Below are 16,305 nucleotides of genomic sequence, written 5' to 3'. Positions count from 1 at the left end.
TCACTGCTAGCCAGTTGGCAACGCTCTATATGTCCAGGATTGTTTCACTCCACGGTATTCCATTGGTTATCAGTTCAGACCGTGGCAGCTTATTCACTTCAAGATTCTGGGCAAGTTTCCAAGAAGCTATGGGCACTCATCTGTCATTTAGTACTGCGTTTCATCCTCAATCGCAAGGACAAGTTGAACGCGTCAATCAAGTTCTCGAAGACATGCTTCGAGCTTGCGTTATTTCCTTCGGCAAGAAATGGGAGGAATCTCTCCCGTATGCTGAGTTCTCTTATAATAATAGCTATCAAGCTAGTCTGAAGATGGCCCCCTTCGAAGTGTTATATGGACGAAAGTGCCGAACCCCTCTGAACTGGTCAGAAACTGGGGAACGTCCACTCTTCGGTCCGGATATTATCCAAGATGCCGAAGAACAAGTCCGCATTATTCGCGAGAATCTCAAGACTGCTCAGTCACGTCAGAAGAGTCAGTATGACCGTCATCATAAAGACATGGTCTATCAACCTGGCGAAAAGGCTTATCTTCGAGTCACACCTATGAAGGGTGCTCACCGCTTCGGGATCAAGGGCAAACTAGCTCCTCGCTATATTGGCCCATTCACTATTCTCGAAAGGCGTGGAAAAGTGGCATACCAACTGGAACTACCGCCGAACCTTTCTCAGGTTCACGATGTGTTCCATGTGTCACAGCTCCGCCGTTGCTTCAAGGATCCAATCCGAGCGGTGGATCACGAAGTGCTCGAATTGCAGCAAGACCTCTCCTATAAGGAGCATCCGGTCCGCATTCTCGATCAAGCTGAACGCCGCACACGTCAGAAGGCGATCAAGTTTCTCAAAGTCCAGTGGTCACACCATTCTGAAGATGAGGCCACTTGGGAACGAGAGGATCGTCTGCGCGAAGAATACCCCGCACTGTTTCCTTCTACCTCCTAAATCTCGGGACGAGATTTCTTGTAGTGGGAGAGATTTGTAACACCCTGAGAATCATGCTACAGTAACCCCCTGTGATTAAGCTAATCATGTGCTAAACAGGGCTTGATCACATTTGGATCACCTTCCTTTTCAAACTCCTAGTTCAAACTTCAAATATAATTAAAGTGGAAAATAAAAGTTTTCAAAAATTCAAACAAAAATGTCCAGTGGATTCTAAATAATACACTGGTAATTATGGTGGAGAAAACACATTTTTATAAAATGTCTAAATACTTTTAAATGAAATAAAACAGAAAAGGAAATAAACAAATAAAAAGAAAACAGAAAACAGAAACAGTCAGAGAAAAAAAAAGAAAAGAAAGGGGAGCAGGCCTTTCCCCCCCCACTGGACCCGCGGCCCAAACCCCCCCCGGCCCAAGCTGGGCCGCCACCCGCGCCCCGGCCCAGCCCACCTCCCCCCCCCGCGTCCCCTTCCTGTTCCCCCGACCGGGGACGGAACAGTGGCCGTCCCCGCAGCACCCCCTCGCCGGCGACGGGGAGGATAAGGGCGCCAGCTCCCCCGCCTCCTCGGGCCTCTCTCCCACTCGCCCCTGCCCTCCCTCGGCCTCTGCGCCTTCTCCCCCGCCAGATCCCCCTCCCTCCCCCCTCCGTTCCCCTCTGCCCGAGAGCGCTCGCCGCCGTTCCCCGTCGTTCACACGGCCACCGTGCCCGCCTCGCCGCCCCAAGGTGTCTCCAAGGACCGCCGTCGCCCGCTGCTGCGTCTGGTGCAGCCCGTTGGAGACCGGAGCCCCTACAACGAACGCACCAAGCTCGCCTTCATCTTCGGACGCCGGCGACCCCCTTCTTCCCCGGCGACGACCTGCTGCTCCTAAGCACCCACGGGCCCTTCTTGCGCCGCGCGGTGAGCTCCTCTACCTCCTCCCTCTCTCCGCTAGCTCGCTCGCGCTCCGTAGCTACTTCCCCGCGCGCGCCCGAACGCCACGCCGCGGAGCTCGCCGCCGGCGTGTCTCCGGTGACCAAATGGTCACGGGCGTTGGCCCGCTAGCCCGACCGCAACGTGCCGCACCCACCTAGCTAGCTAGTTCGGCCGTTCGCGCGCTCTAGCGTAGCTCCCCTCGGGCACCCGTAGCTCCTCGCCGCCGGCGAGTTCGTAGCGCACGTCTCCGGCCGTTCCAGCCCCTCCGGCCACCGCCGTTGGACGCGCGACGTCGAGCCGCGTCGTACGCGCCCAGCCCCGCCCCCGCAAACCCACTGTGGGCGAAACCCGAAGCTCACCCGCGCATCGCCGCCGCGCTGGAGCTCGCCGGAGCCCCTCTCCGGTGCCCTGCCGACGTGGCCGGCCGGGCCCCACCCCTGGGTCACTGCCAGTGGCCCCCACGGGCCCAGTTGACTGGGTTGACCCAGTCAACTGCTGACTGGGCAGGCCCAGTCACTGACATGCGGGCCCCGCCGCAAAAACAAAAAAGAAAATTAAAAAGAAAATGTTTTATAAATAAAAATAATTATTTTAACTAATCACTCACTGACATATGGGGCCCACCCCTCTAATTATACTGTTAGATTAGTTTAAATAGATATTAGACTAACAGAGGCTGACATGTGGGTCCCACTGGACCCACCTGTCTGGTTTGACTGGTCAGCCGACCAGTTGACCTGCTGACGTCAGCATTACCTCATGCTGACGTCATAATTCATTTTTCTGAATATAAATAATTCCAGAAATTCAAATAAACTTTGAAAATTCATATCTTTTAAACCGTAACTCGGATGAAATTGTTTTCTATATGAAAGTTGCTCAGAACGACGAGGCAAATCCGAATACGCAGTCCGTTCATCCACCACACCTCCCTAACCTATCGAACTAGCAACTTTCCCCCTCCGGTCCGTTTGTCCGAAAACGCGAAACATCGGGAATACCTCCCGGATGTTCCCCCCCCTTCCCCGGTAACACCTACTGTCGCGTTAGGGCACCCCTAGCACCGCTCATTGTCATGTCACGCATCGTCATGCTTATGTTTGCATTGTATTTACTGTTTCTTCCCCCCTTCTCTCCGGTAGACTACGAGACCGACACTGCTGCTGCCCAGTTCGACTACGGAGTCGACGACCCCTCCTACTTGCCAGAGCAACCAGGCAAGCCCCCCCTTTGATCACCAGATATCGCCTACTCTAATCTCTACTGCTTGCATTAGAGTAGTGTAGCATGTTACTGCTTTTCGATATCCTATTCTGATACATAGCCTATCCTTGCTACTATTGTTACTACCTTTACCTGCAATCCTACATGCTTAGTATAGGATGCTAGATTTCCATCAGTGGCCCTACATTCTTGTCCGTCTGCTATGCTATACTATCGGGCCGTGATCACGGGCATATACTTATATACTATATACATGACACATGTGATGACTAAAGTCGGGTCGGCTCGTAGGAGTACCCGCAAGTGGATCTTTGTGGCAGAGCGACAGGGCAGGTTGAGACCGCCTAGGTAAGAGGTGGGCCTGGCCCTGGTCGGCGTTCGCGGATACTTAACACGCTTAACGAGATCTTGGTATTTGATCCGAGTCTGGCCATTTGGTCTATACGCACTAACCATCTACGTGGGAGTAGTTATGGGTATCCCGACGTCGTGGTATCAGCCGAAGCTCTTTTGACGTCAGCGACTGAGTGGCGCGCGCCGTGTTGGACCGCTTTGACGTAACCGCCGTGATCGTGTGGGTTGCTAGGTCTGCTCGCGGCCGCGTTCGCAACGTGCAGGTGTGCATAGGGCGATGGGCCCAGACCCCTGCGCGCATAGGTTTAGACCGGCGTGCTGACCTCTCTGTTGAGCCTAGGTGGGGCTGCGACGTGTTGATCTTACGAGGCCGGGCATGACCCAGAAAAGTGTGTCCGGCCAAATGGGATCGAGCGTGTTGGGTTATGTGGTGCACCCCTGCAGGGAAGTTTATCTATTCGAATAGCCGTGTCCCTCGGTAAAAGGACGACCCGGAGTTGTACCTTGAGCTTATGACAACTAGAACTGGATACTGAATAAAATACACCCTTCCAAGTGCCAGATACAACCCGGTGATCGCTCTCTAACAGGGTGACGAGGAGGGGATCGCCGGGTAGGATTATGCTATGCGATGCTACTTGGAGGACTTCAAGCTACTCTCTTCTACATGCTGCAAGATGGAGATGTCCAGAAGCTTAGTCTTCGACAGGACTAGCTATCCCCCTCTTATTCCGGCATTCTGCAGTTCAGTCCACTGATATGCCTCTTTACACATATACCCATGCATATGTAGTGTAGCTCCTTGCTTGCGAGTACTTTGGATGAGTACTCACGGTTGCTTCTCTCCCTCTTTTTCCCCCTTTCCTTTCTATCTGGTTGTCACAACCAGATGTTGGAGTCCAGGAGCCAGACGCCACCGTCGACGACGACTCCCACGGCACTGGAGGTGCCTACTACTACGTGCAGGCCGCTGACGACGACCAGGAGTAGTTAGGAGGTCCCAGGCAGGAGGCCTTGCCTTTTCGATCGTTGCTACTTTTGTGCTAGCCTTCTTAAGGCAAAACTTGTTTAACTTATGTCTGTACTCAGATATTGTTGCTTCCGCTGACTCGTCTATGATCGAGCACTTGTATTCGAGCCCTCGAGGCCCCTGGCTTGTATTATGATGCTTGTATGACTTATTTATGTTTTAGAGCTGTGTTGTGATATCTTCCCGTGAGTCCCTGATCTTGGTCGTACACATTTGCGTGCATGATTAGTGTACGGTCAAATCGGGGGCGTCACAGTTAGGGGGTCCTCAGACAGCCGGACTATATACTTTGGCCGGACTATGAAGATACAAGATTGAAGACTTCGTCCCGTGTTCGGGTGGGACTCTCCTTTGCGTGGAAGGCAAGCTTGGCAATTCGGATATGTAGATCTCCTCCCTTGTAACCGACTCTGTGTAACCCTAGCCCCCTCCGGTGTCTATATAAACCAGAGGGTTTAGTCCGTAGGACAACAACAATCATAATCATAGGCTAGCTTCTAGGGTTAAGCCTCTACGAGCTCGTGGTAGATCAACTCTTGTAATACTCATATCATCAAGATCAATCAAGCAGGAAGTAGGGTATTACCTCCATCGAGAGGGCCCGAACCTGGGTAAACATTGTGTCCCCCGCCTCCTGTTACCATCCACCTTAGACGCACAGTTTGGGACCCCCTACCTGAGATCCGCCGGTTTTGACACCGACAGCGCCCTCCTGCCTCGTGGCCGCCTTGTTGCTTCCTTGACGTCCACTCCAAGTCTCCTGGATTGCGTTTGTTCCAAAAAATATCCTCGCGAAGGTTTCATTCTGTTTGGATTCCGTTTGATATTTGTTTTCTGCGGAACACTGAAATAGGCAAAAAAACTGCAATTTGCACTGGGCCTTCGGTTAATAGGTTAGTCCCAAAAATAATATAAAAAGGTATATTAAAGCCCATTAAACATCCAAAACTTATAATATAATAGCATGGAACAATCAAAAATTATAGATACGTTGGAGACGTATCAAGCATCCCCAAGCTTAATTCCTGCTCGTCCTCGAGTAGGTAAATGATAAAAACAGAATTTTTGATGTGGAATGCTACCTAACATAATTATCAATGTAATTTTCTTTACTGTGGCATGAATGTTCAGATTCAAAAGATTCAAGACAAAAGTTTAATATTGACATAAAAATAATAATACTTCAAGCATACTAACCAAGCAATTATGTCTTATCGAAATAACATAGCCAAAGAAAGCTCATCCCTACAAAATCATATAGTTTGGCTATGCTTCATTTTCATCACACAAAATGCTCTCATCATGCACAACCCCGATGACAAGCCAAGCAATTGTTTCATACTTTAGTATTCTCAAACTTTTTCAATTTTCACGCAATACATGAGCGTGAGCCATGGACATAGCACTATGGGTGGAATATAATATAATGATGGGGGTTGTGTGGAGAAGACAAAAAGGAGAAAGTCTCACATTGATGCGGCTAATCAACGGGCTATGGAGATTCCCATCAATTGATGTCAATGCGAGGAGTAGGGATTGCCATGCAACGGATGCACTAGACCTATAAATGTATGAAAGCTCAACAAAAGAAACTAAGTGGGTGTGCATCCAACTTGCTTGCTCACGAAGACCTAGGGCATTTGAGGAAGGCCATTGTTGGAATATACAAGCCAAGTTCTATAATGAAAAATTCCCACAAGTATATGAAAGTGACAATATAAGAGACTCTCTATCATGAAGATCATGGTGCTACTTTGAAGCACAAGTGTGGAAAAAGGATAGTAGCATTGTCCCTTTTATCTTTTTTATCTTTTTTTATTTGGACTTTCTTTTTTTTAAATATATTTGGCCTTTCTCTCTTTTCTTCTTCTTTTTTTCAGGACAATGCTCTAATAATGATGATCATCACACTTCTATTTATTTACAACTCAAAGATTACAACTCGATACTAGAAAAAAGTATGACTCTATATGAATGCCTCCGGCAGTGTACCGGGATGGGCAATGAATCAAGAGTGACATGTATGAAAAATTATGCATGGTGGCCTTGCCACAAATACGATGTCAACTACATGATCATGCAAGGCAATATGACAATGATGAAGCATGTCATGATAAATGAAACGGTGGAAAGTTGCATGGCAATATATCTCGGAATGGCTATGGAAATGCCATAATAGGTAGGTATTGTGGCTCTTTTGAGGAAGATATAAGGAGGCTTATGTGTGATAGAGCGTATCATATCACGGGGTTTGGATGCACCGGCGAAGTTTGCACCAACTCTCGAGGTGAGAAAGGGCAATGCACGGTACCAAAGAGGCTAGCAATGATGGAAGGGTGAGAGTGCGTATAATCCATGGACTCAATATTAGTCATAAAGAACTCACATACTTATTGCAAAAATCTACAAGTCATCAAAACCAAGCACTACGCGCATGCTCCTAGGGGGATAGATTGGTAGGAAAAGACCATCGCTCGTCCCCGACCGCCACTCATAAGGAAGGCAATCAAAGAACACCTCATGCTTCAAATTTGTCACACAACGGTTACCATACGTGCATGCTACAGGACTTGCAAACCTCAACACAAGTATTTCTCAATTTCACAATTACTCAACTAGCACGACTCTAAGATCACCACCTTCATATCTCAAAACAATCATCAAGTATCAAACTTCTCATAGTATTCAATGCACTCTATATGTAATTTTTTATTATACCCATCTTGGATGCCTATCATATTAGGACTAATTTTATAACCAAAGCAAATTACCACGCTATTCTAAAACACTCTAAAAATAATATAAGTGAAGCATGAGAGATCAATTATTTCTATAAAATAAAACCACCACCGTGCTCTAAAAAGATATAAGTGAAGCACTATAGCAAAATTATCTAGCTCAAAAGATATAAGTGAAGCACATAGAGTATTCTAATAAATTTCGATTCATGTGTGTCTCTCCAAAAGGTGTGTACAGCAAGGATGATTGTGGTAAACTAAAAAGCAAAGACTCAAATCATACAAGACACTCCAAGCAAAACACATATCATGTGGTGAATAAAACTATAGCCTCAAGTAAAGTTACCGATGGATGAAGACGAAAGAGGGGATGCCTCTCGGGGCATCCCCAAGCTTAGGCTTTTGGTTGTCCTTGAATTTTACCTTGGGGTGCCTTGGGCATCCCCAAGCTTAGGCTCTTGCCACTCCTTGTTCCAAAATCCATCAAATCTTTACCCAAAAACTTGAAAACTTCACAACACAAAACTCAACAGAAAATCTCATGAGCTCCGTTAGTGTAAGAAAACAAACCACAACTTTAAGGTACTGTAATGAACTCATTATTTATTTATATTGGTGTTAAAACTACTGTATTCCAACTTCTGTATGGTTCATACCCCCCCGATACTAGCCATAGATTCATTAAAATAAGCAAACAACCCACAAAAATGTCACAACCCTAGAATATCTGAGTGTAATAGCTGCATCAGTGAGCATGCATCATGTTTAATTCAAGAAATTGAAATGAGGAATATTCAAAGCCTCATAACTTATTTTAAAAGAAGGGCAAGAACCATTTAAATTGCATTCAGTGATTCCAAAAATGCCCTAAAAATAGTTTTGGGAATTTTGGGAAGGGTTATATACCAAACCAAAATTTTGGAACATTTTTAAGGAATCATTTGGTCTCTGAATTTAAGACAATATTCTATTTGAATTTGAAAATATATTCAAATATATATGAGATATATCTTCAAATGCTCTGTGATAATTTATGTGCCTCTAGAAAAGTCCATGAAGCAACATAAAAATACCCAGAGGATGTTTTGGCATTGTTTGAAATCTGTTTGAATTCAAAACAGTGGCAAAAGATTAAATAAAAGAAAAATAGAAGGAAAATAAAACAGAATAGAACTTACCTATAGCTTACCTGGCCTAGCAGCACCTGGCCCAATACTGTAGCCCGGCCCAGTTTAACAGGCGCCATCTTCAACCTCTGCCAGTAGGCAGAGGCGTGTCGAACACGCGCACGCCTGAGCTCCACCTCCTGCTTCCCCTTCGCCCTGTCCTCGCGCCACGGGTACGGCCACGAAGCCCCTCGCTCTCTGGTTCTCTCTCCCCTCGCTCCTCTGCTTCCCCTCCCGATGGCCGAGCGCAGCCGTCGCCGCCGCTCCTTGTTGCCACGGCCACCGGCCCTCCCTCGCCCATCCAACGTGCTTGAGAGATCCGCCACGCCGTCCCTGTCAACTCCACCGAGCCACATGAGCTGGGAAGCACTGCAACGCCCTCGGCGTCGTCGTCTTCTACCTCGGGCCACCGAGATCGGGGTGCTGATACGCGCCACCCGGGTCATCCCCAGCCCCGCCGTCTGCACCCTTCACCTCGCCGTGAGCCCCTGCCTCTTTTCCCCTCTCTCCCGTGCTCTTTTCCTCGCCATAGCCGCCGCTTCGCTGACGACCGAAATGCGCCGTCGCCTGAGCCCCTCGCCGCCGTGGGCACAGTCACCGTAGCGCCCAACCGAGCACACCACGTACTCACCGCACCGCATAGAAGCCGTAGGTGCCAACCCCGCATTGCCACGGTCGTTGTAGCCTCAACCCTGAGCTCAACCGAGCTCCGGCAGCCGCCATGGCCGACGCCGACGAGGATTCCGGCCACCCCAGCTCCAGCCGCCTCCACCACTGGATACGCCACTCCGCCAGCTCCCCATAGATGCTCCCCGCGCGCCAAACCGGACCCCGTAGCAGAATCCCGATGCCCTCCACCATGTTTTGATCGCTGCCGGCAGAACTCCGGCGAAGCCGAAGTGGCGCTGTCATTAGCCACTAATGACCCCGCTAGCTAACCCCTCTTTCACTGACTACTGGACCCCACTGCCTAATTAACCCTGGTTAGCTCCTGTTTAGACTTAACTACCACACGGGCCCCACAGGTCAGTTTGACCCAGCCACGTCACACGTTGATCGACCCCACACGTCAGTATTGACTTGCTGACGTGTCTGTTGACCCGGCCCCACCTGTCAGTGACCCAGACAGCACTTTGTGACTGACCAGTGGACCCCACTGGTCAGGTTTGACCTGGTCAACCGCAGTTGTCCTGCTGACGTCACAGTGACCCAATGCTGACGCAGTTAATAATTTTCTGGATTTAAAATAATTCAAAAAATTCTAGAAAATAGTATAAACTTCCAAAAATCATAGAAATTAATCTGCAACTGCAAATGCAAAGATTTATATATGAAAAAATATCAGAAAAATCTAATCTATCCATCGGTACTGTTTTCATGCATGTTTAAACAACTAAACCTTGCTGTTTAGATCAAAACATGATAATGCACTTTATAAGTTCTTAGTTTGAATTTGAATTTGAACCTTTGGTTCAAATCAACTCAAACCCTTCTGTTCTTAGCTGCATTAGCTCAAATCACAACATATTGACATGTCATGATCATGCATCATATTGTGCATTGCATTGATTGTGTTCTTTCTGTGTTTGCTGGTGGTTGTTCCCCTAGGTAGACGTATGTTCCGACGATGAGTTCGATGACACCGATGAAGAGCTACATCATCTTCAGAAGTGCCAGGCAAGCAAAACCCCCTTGTTCATTCCGATACAAACCCACTCTCTCGCTCCTGCTCTCTTTTACTGCATTAGGACAACATCGATTCAACTGTTACATGCTGCGGTAGCTGAACCGCTTTTCCTCTGCATGACCTGTCATTACCACAGTAAATAGATGAAACCCACTAGCATGAGTAGGAGTTGTTTGAGCCCTGATGTGCCTACTCATTCATGCTTGTTTGTCATGCCTGCTACTGCTTAGAGTTGAGTCAGGTCTGATTCATCGGGGATGAATTGGAATGTGGTGAACATGTCCTACTGTTGAGAGCTAAGTGTGTGAACATGATTTGGTAAAGGTAGCGGTGAGAGGCCATGTAGGAGTACATGGTGAGTTGTCTCATTGCAGCCGTCCTCAGGAACTGAGTTCTGTGTTTGTGATCCATGAATAGTTACTACCACACATTGGGCTCCGGGCGCTCCAAGCTCTCTCGACTTATTAATCAACCTGATCTCTGTCCAGGAGTTGCAACTAGTTTCTGGTGTTTGTAGGTAGTGTTAGTAGTCTACCAAGTGGCACCCGGTACAGGTGGGCTTGGGACAGACTAGGCACCATGGCACGGTGTACCAAGCGTAGATCCATCCATCGAGGTGGGCTTGGGAACCCTGCACACATCGTTTGGGGCCGTGAGCGACACCCCAGCCGGATCTCCTTGCGGATGGAACCCGAATAGGTGATAAACCTGGACTAGAGACTTGTGTGGTTAGTCAGGTCGTTGCTGACTCCCTCGCCAGGCTTCAGCTTGAAGGTTGCCGAGATACACGACGTGTACATGGTGGTAAGTGGCGAGAGCGTGTGTGAAGAAGTACACCCCTGCAGGGTTAACATCATCTATTCGAATAGCCGTGTCCGCGGAAAAGGACTTCTGGGTTGCCTGTACAGTTCATAGACAATTGAAAGTGGATACTCTAAAATACGCAAGATAAGCGTGAGTGCTATGGATGGCGTTCTCGTAGGGAGACGGGAGTGGATCCATAGTGGTGTATTGATATGGTGAATATGTGGACTCGTGTGCGCCACCCCAAAAGAGTTACTTGCAGTCGTAGTTCAGGTTAGCCACTGAGTCAAAGCTGGCTTGCTGCAGTTAAACTCCACCCCCCTTTATTGATACTGATGCATATGTAGATAGTTCTGATGTAAGTCTTGCTGGGTACATTTGTACTCACATTTACCTATTTTATGTTTTGCAGAGAGAATTTAGTCTCGCTAGTAGTTCCGTGTGGACTTCGACGTTTAGCTTGATACCTCAGCTACGATCTTGTGCCCTCGGCAGGATCTGGTAGATAGTCAGGCTTCTTAGCCTTTTTCATTTGTAGATGTCTGTACTCAGACATGTTAAGCTTCCGCATGTGCTTTGACTTGTATGCTCTGAATGTTGGGTCATGAGACCCATGTTTGTAATATCTCGCTCCACGGAGCCTAATGAATAAATACTTTGAGTCGTAGAGTTTTGTTGTGATGCCATGTTGTATTTACACATACCGAGCATATTGTGTGTATGATTGAAATGCTTGGTATGTGTGGGATCCGAAAACCTAGTTGTTTATCCTTGGTAGCCTCTCTTATAGGGAAATGTAGGCTTGTGCTTCCATGAGCCATAGTAGTCCGCTACAGCCCGGTTCACCGGAGTCCTGCTAGCCCAGCACTACTGCTCCAGAACACTTGACTGGCCGGCATGTGATTCAATTCGTTCCTGTGTCTGTCCCTTCGGGGAAATGTCACGCGGTGACATCCGGAGTCCTGCCTAGCCTGCTACAGCCCAGTTCACCGGAGTCCTGTTCGCCCAGTGCTACAGCCCGGATTCGCACGCTGCTGACCGACATGCTTGATGTTGATTCATGTATGCCTGTCCCCGTAAGTTAGTGCCACTTTGGTTTCATGACTAGTCATGTCGGCCCGGGTTCTCTGTCATATGGATGCTAGCGACACTATCATATACGTGAGCCAAAAGGCGCAAACGGTCCCGGGCCATGGTAAGGCGACACCCGTGGGAATACCGTGCGTGAGGCAGCAAAGTGATATGAGATGTGACCGGCTAGATCGATGTGACTTGGAATGGCGGTCCTGACAGCGTTGGTATCAGAGCCTGACTGCCTGTAGGATTACCAAGCCAAACTGGTCGAAATCGAGTCTAGAAATTCTTTAGTTATATAAGCTAATTGATTATGGATGGGAACGTAAGGCTCTTTTTACTCCTTTATCTTATGCCCTTCTGATCTGAGTCATCCTCTTCTCTTCTACGGGGATTAAAAACTAGGCTTTCTCTTCTTTTTATCAGGATGACATGTTGCTAATCCATAGACTTATAAGATTGTTGGATTTAAGCCCCAGTTCAGTTTCTGCTACTTCCATGTGTTCATAGTTGGTCTCGGAACCTTGATATTGTGCTTCTGAGTGGTTATGCCACCATTTTTGCAGGATGTCTCAAATCCTTTGAGCATTTACAGCCGTTATGCTGTCCGAGTCATCCCAGGTCTCTAAATAGTCTGATGCATTTGCAAATCCCTTCTTCCCGTTTCCGATGTCCTTTTGGGCCAGATTAAGCACACTAGTCGGTGTGTTGAGGTGCTCCATTGCCTCGGCATATATGTTGAAGCCATTATTATGACTCTAGGTGTCTTAGAGGATCACCCAGTAATCTAGCAATGTTTATATTCCTAGTGTGATGATTCTGGACATCATTCTCGAAAGCATCCCGTGATGCCACTTAGTTAGTAGGCACTCTATTCCTGAGTTTTTGAACCCGAGATTCAACACCCTACTTACTTCATGTTGATAGTGTTTGCTCGTTCCTTTAGGTTATTAGTAACATTTGCATTAGTCCCCGAGGTCCGTGGTATTTCCTTCTTCCAAATACTTTGAACCACTTATGGCAGAAATTTGTTGGATCAAAAGATCACAACAGGAGTGCTCTCGATGAGTTCCCCGTTCTATATTGTGACTCTTCCAATCTTACCTCTCTGCATGGGTTATCCGGAAGAAATATGTTGAATTTGTTCGGCATACTAATCCATGCATCCACAACTCAGAAAAACATATGTTCCTTTGAGTTGTCCCTCTTTAGTTGTCTTCTGACCTTCGTCTATCAATTGATAGTCAAGGGTATGTGTGCGATTGTCTTCATCGATGCCTATTATTCTTGTGGTCCGTCAAGCCATTCTATTCCGGAATGACTAGGAGAAACAAAACTCCAGTACCTCATCCATATCCAGGATTGGGTCAAAGTAGTTTTGCTCTGCAGATCAAATGTCAATCCAGCTTTTGCTCTGTTCTACCCTGGAGTATTACCCACTTTATGTCAGGAATGTCATGAGAATTGCACCTTCTCTTATGAATTATTGACGTAGTGATACTTCCCGCCATCATTATTCATTCCTCGGTGCCGTGTTGTCACAACTGGAATGCTGACAAGTGAATCATGATGTGTGAAATCAATACTCCTAGCAACTGTGTTGCTTGGTAGTTAATGGACAATAATCTTATCCTTAGCATGTTGATTATTGAATCATCACCCTAAGGTTTATCGTGCTACCTAGTCCTTATTTCCGGTGCACTTTTCGATCAATGAGTTAGGATAGTGTCAATCCTTGCTTATTTGATCATATCGTCTTGCCCTGAAAAGCAAGATTGTTCTCGAGCTTAGTGACATATCGGTGGTTCGTGATTTTCCGAATATCTTCTCGGAAGTGTTACCAGGTTGTCACCTAACCGCTATGTTGAGCTAAATAACAACTTGGAGAGTTGGAAGATAAAAGCTTATCTAACCTAGTTCATTTCCAAAGGGATATCTTGTGTTTGTGTGTTTGTTGTAGAAAGATGATCTCTTCATCGATTGGTCCTCGTGATCAGTTGTTGAACCTATCGTCTTGCCCAAACCTTGATTTGAGTGTGGGCCATCGTCAGATCAAGTTAGAACCAACGATATTCGTAATGTTGTCTTACTCGTGGTTGTTTCCTCGAGCATACATCATTATATCTTTTGGGTCTGACCAATGCTATAACCTTGTTCACATAGTTGTGGAATTCCATCTTCATGGAAATCTCGATGATTGTTGTTGAGCTCATCATCAACATTTCATCTTGTCCTTGATTCATGTTGAACATCTAAGTTAGTGTTGGAAACTTTTTTAAGCATATCTTCATCTCCCGTTCATGAAGTATATGTTTTGGTGAAAGAAGTGACTTTCTCCAAGTTCACGTGCATTAGGTGTAAGTTGCCGCCATGAATTTGAGAAAGGTTTGTTTTGTTTCCCCTGGAATCATCCCAAATCAGTCATGCATACGTGCGAAGTGTTCTATGGTTTGGTAGATTAATTACCTCCAGTCCATATGTATTCCCTAGCACACCAAGCCACTACCTGATTTATTCAGGGAAAAGAAGTTTCTTCATAAGAGCTAATCATATGACTTATGCAAGGACTTCGATAACCTTGATGATGGTTCCCAACTAGGACTCGGTAGTGTTTCATTGTAAGACTACTATGTGCTCATGCTTGTCTGGGACAGCATGTTCACATGTGTTTAGCAGAACCAGCTCATGTTTTGGAGCATGCTACCGTAGTTCATTTCCCGAGAATCTCGCAACGTCATCTCGTCGAATTGTGTTGCTACCTTTCCTTTTCCAGGCATGCTGTCTGAAATATCCCGTTACCAACCAGATCTGAATCTCAGGCAGATATGATGGTTGGAACTGTTCCAAGATCTATGATGTAGGTCCCGACAAGGTTGATGTTCTAGCCGACACACCTAGCCGGAAGATCTATCATTGTAGTATCTTGATTGATCTATTTGACCATCTTCTCCATAAGGATTTCGTGCAACTTATTCTAGAAGTTGTTCCATAGGGGTCCTTGTGCTCTCGGTTTCCTTGATTAAGCTATAACCATGCAAATAGTGGAATCACTCTCTACTGTTGAGTTTTTCCCCAGTTACTAGAATCATTCCTAGCATTTGCATTTTTGTTCCCAGCCTGTACCGCCTTTGTGCCATTTCACAATGGTCCGCCTTCTCAGTAATTGTTATTCAGGATCATCCTCAAAAGTGGATCTACCATGGGTCTCACCCATTTCCAATGATAAGAAGAATCATCCATTGCGTTGTCTTCAACAAGGTAGTCCACATCGTCTATTCTAGCCGAGTGTGCCGTTCTTCCGAACTGCTTCAAACGGTCATTTGTGATTTTCCCTTAGGCTGGTATAGGGAGTTTCAATGATCTCTGTATCAAAAGTAATTCTTTTTGCCACTTAAGGGAGTAATTCCACGAGTCACCTTCCCTGAGGTACTCCATTATGGAATCATGACAATTTTCCCTCGCTACTTTGAAACCCTCGTCAACTTGTTCTTCCGTCCTTTCTAAGGTGTGTTTTGCCTCTCAGCTCAAGAGATGTCTCTATGTCTCCTCCCGTGAGTTGATCTTGTGATCGTTAAGATGATTCATCACTATGGAGTTGTCTCTGTCCTCATGTTTGATGAAGAACTCGAAAGCAGAGTTGTCAAGACCAAGATGATGCAAGGAATCGATGCTCCTATGAGGCGCAAGTTGGATCATGAAGATCGTGTTAGTTTTGTGTCCCCTATGTCATCTTACCCTACGCTTGAATCTCGGGACGAGATTCTTGTTTAGTGGGGGTGAGTTGTCACAGCCCTAGAATATCTGAGTGTAATAGTTTAATTCAAGAAATTGAAATAAGGAATATTCAAAGCCTCATAAATTATTTTAAAAGAAGGGCAAGAACCCTTTAAATTGCATTCAGTGATTTCAAAAATGCCCTAAAAATAGTTTCAGGAATTTTGGCAAGGGTTATATACCAAACCAAAATTTTGGAACATTTTTAAGGAATCATTTGGTCTCTGAATTTAAGACAATATTCTATTTGAATTTGAAAATATATTCAAATATATATGCGATATATCTTAAATGCTCTGTGATAATTTATGTGCCTCTGGAAAAGTCCACGAAGCAACATAAAAATACCCAGAGGATGTTTTGGCATTGTTTGAAATCTGTTTGAATTCAAAACAGTGGCAAAAGATTAAATAAAAGAAAAACATAAGGAAAATAAAACAGAATAGAACTTACCTGTAGCTTACCTGGCCTAGCAGCACCTGGCCCAATACTGTAGCCCGGCCCAGCTTAACAGGCGCCATCTTCAACCTCTGCCAGTAGGCAGAGGCGTGTCGAACGCGCGCGTGCCCGAGCTCCACCTCCTGCTTCTACCTCCTG

This window comes from Triticum aestivum, chromosome 2D (genome assembly GCF_018294505.1).
Source record: "Triticum aestivum cultivar Chinese Spring chromosome 2D, IWGSC CS RefSeq v2.1, whole genome shotgun sequence".
Taxonomy (NCBI): domain Eukaryota; kingdom Viridiplantae; phylum Streptophyta; class Magnoliopsida; order Poales; family Poaceae; genus Triticum; species Triticum aestivum.
Note: the sequence above shows the minus strand (reverse complement) of the source record.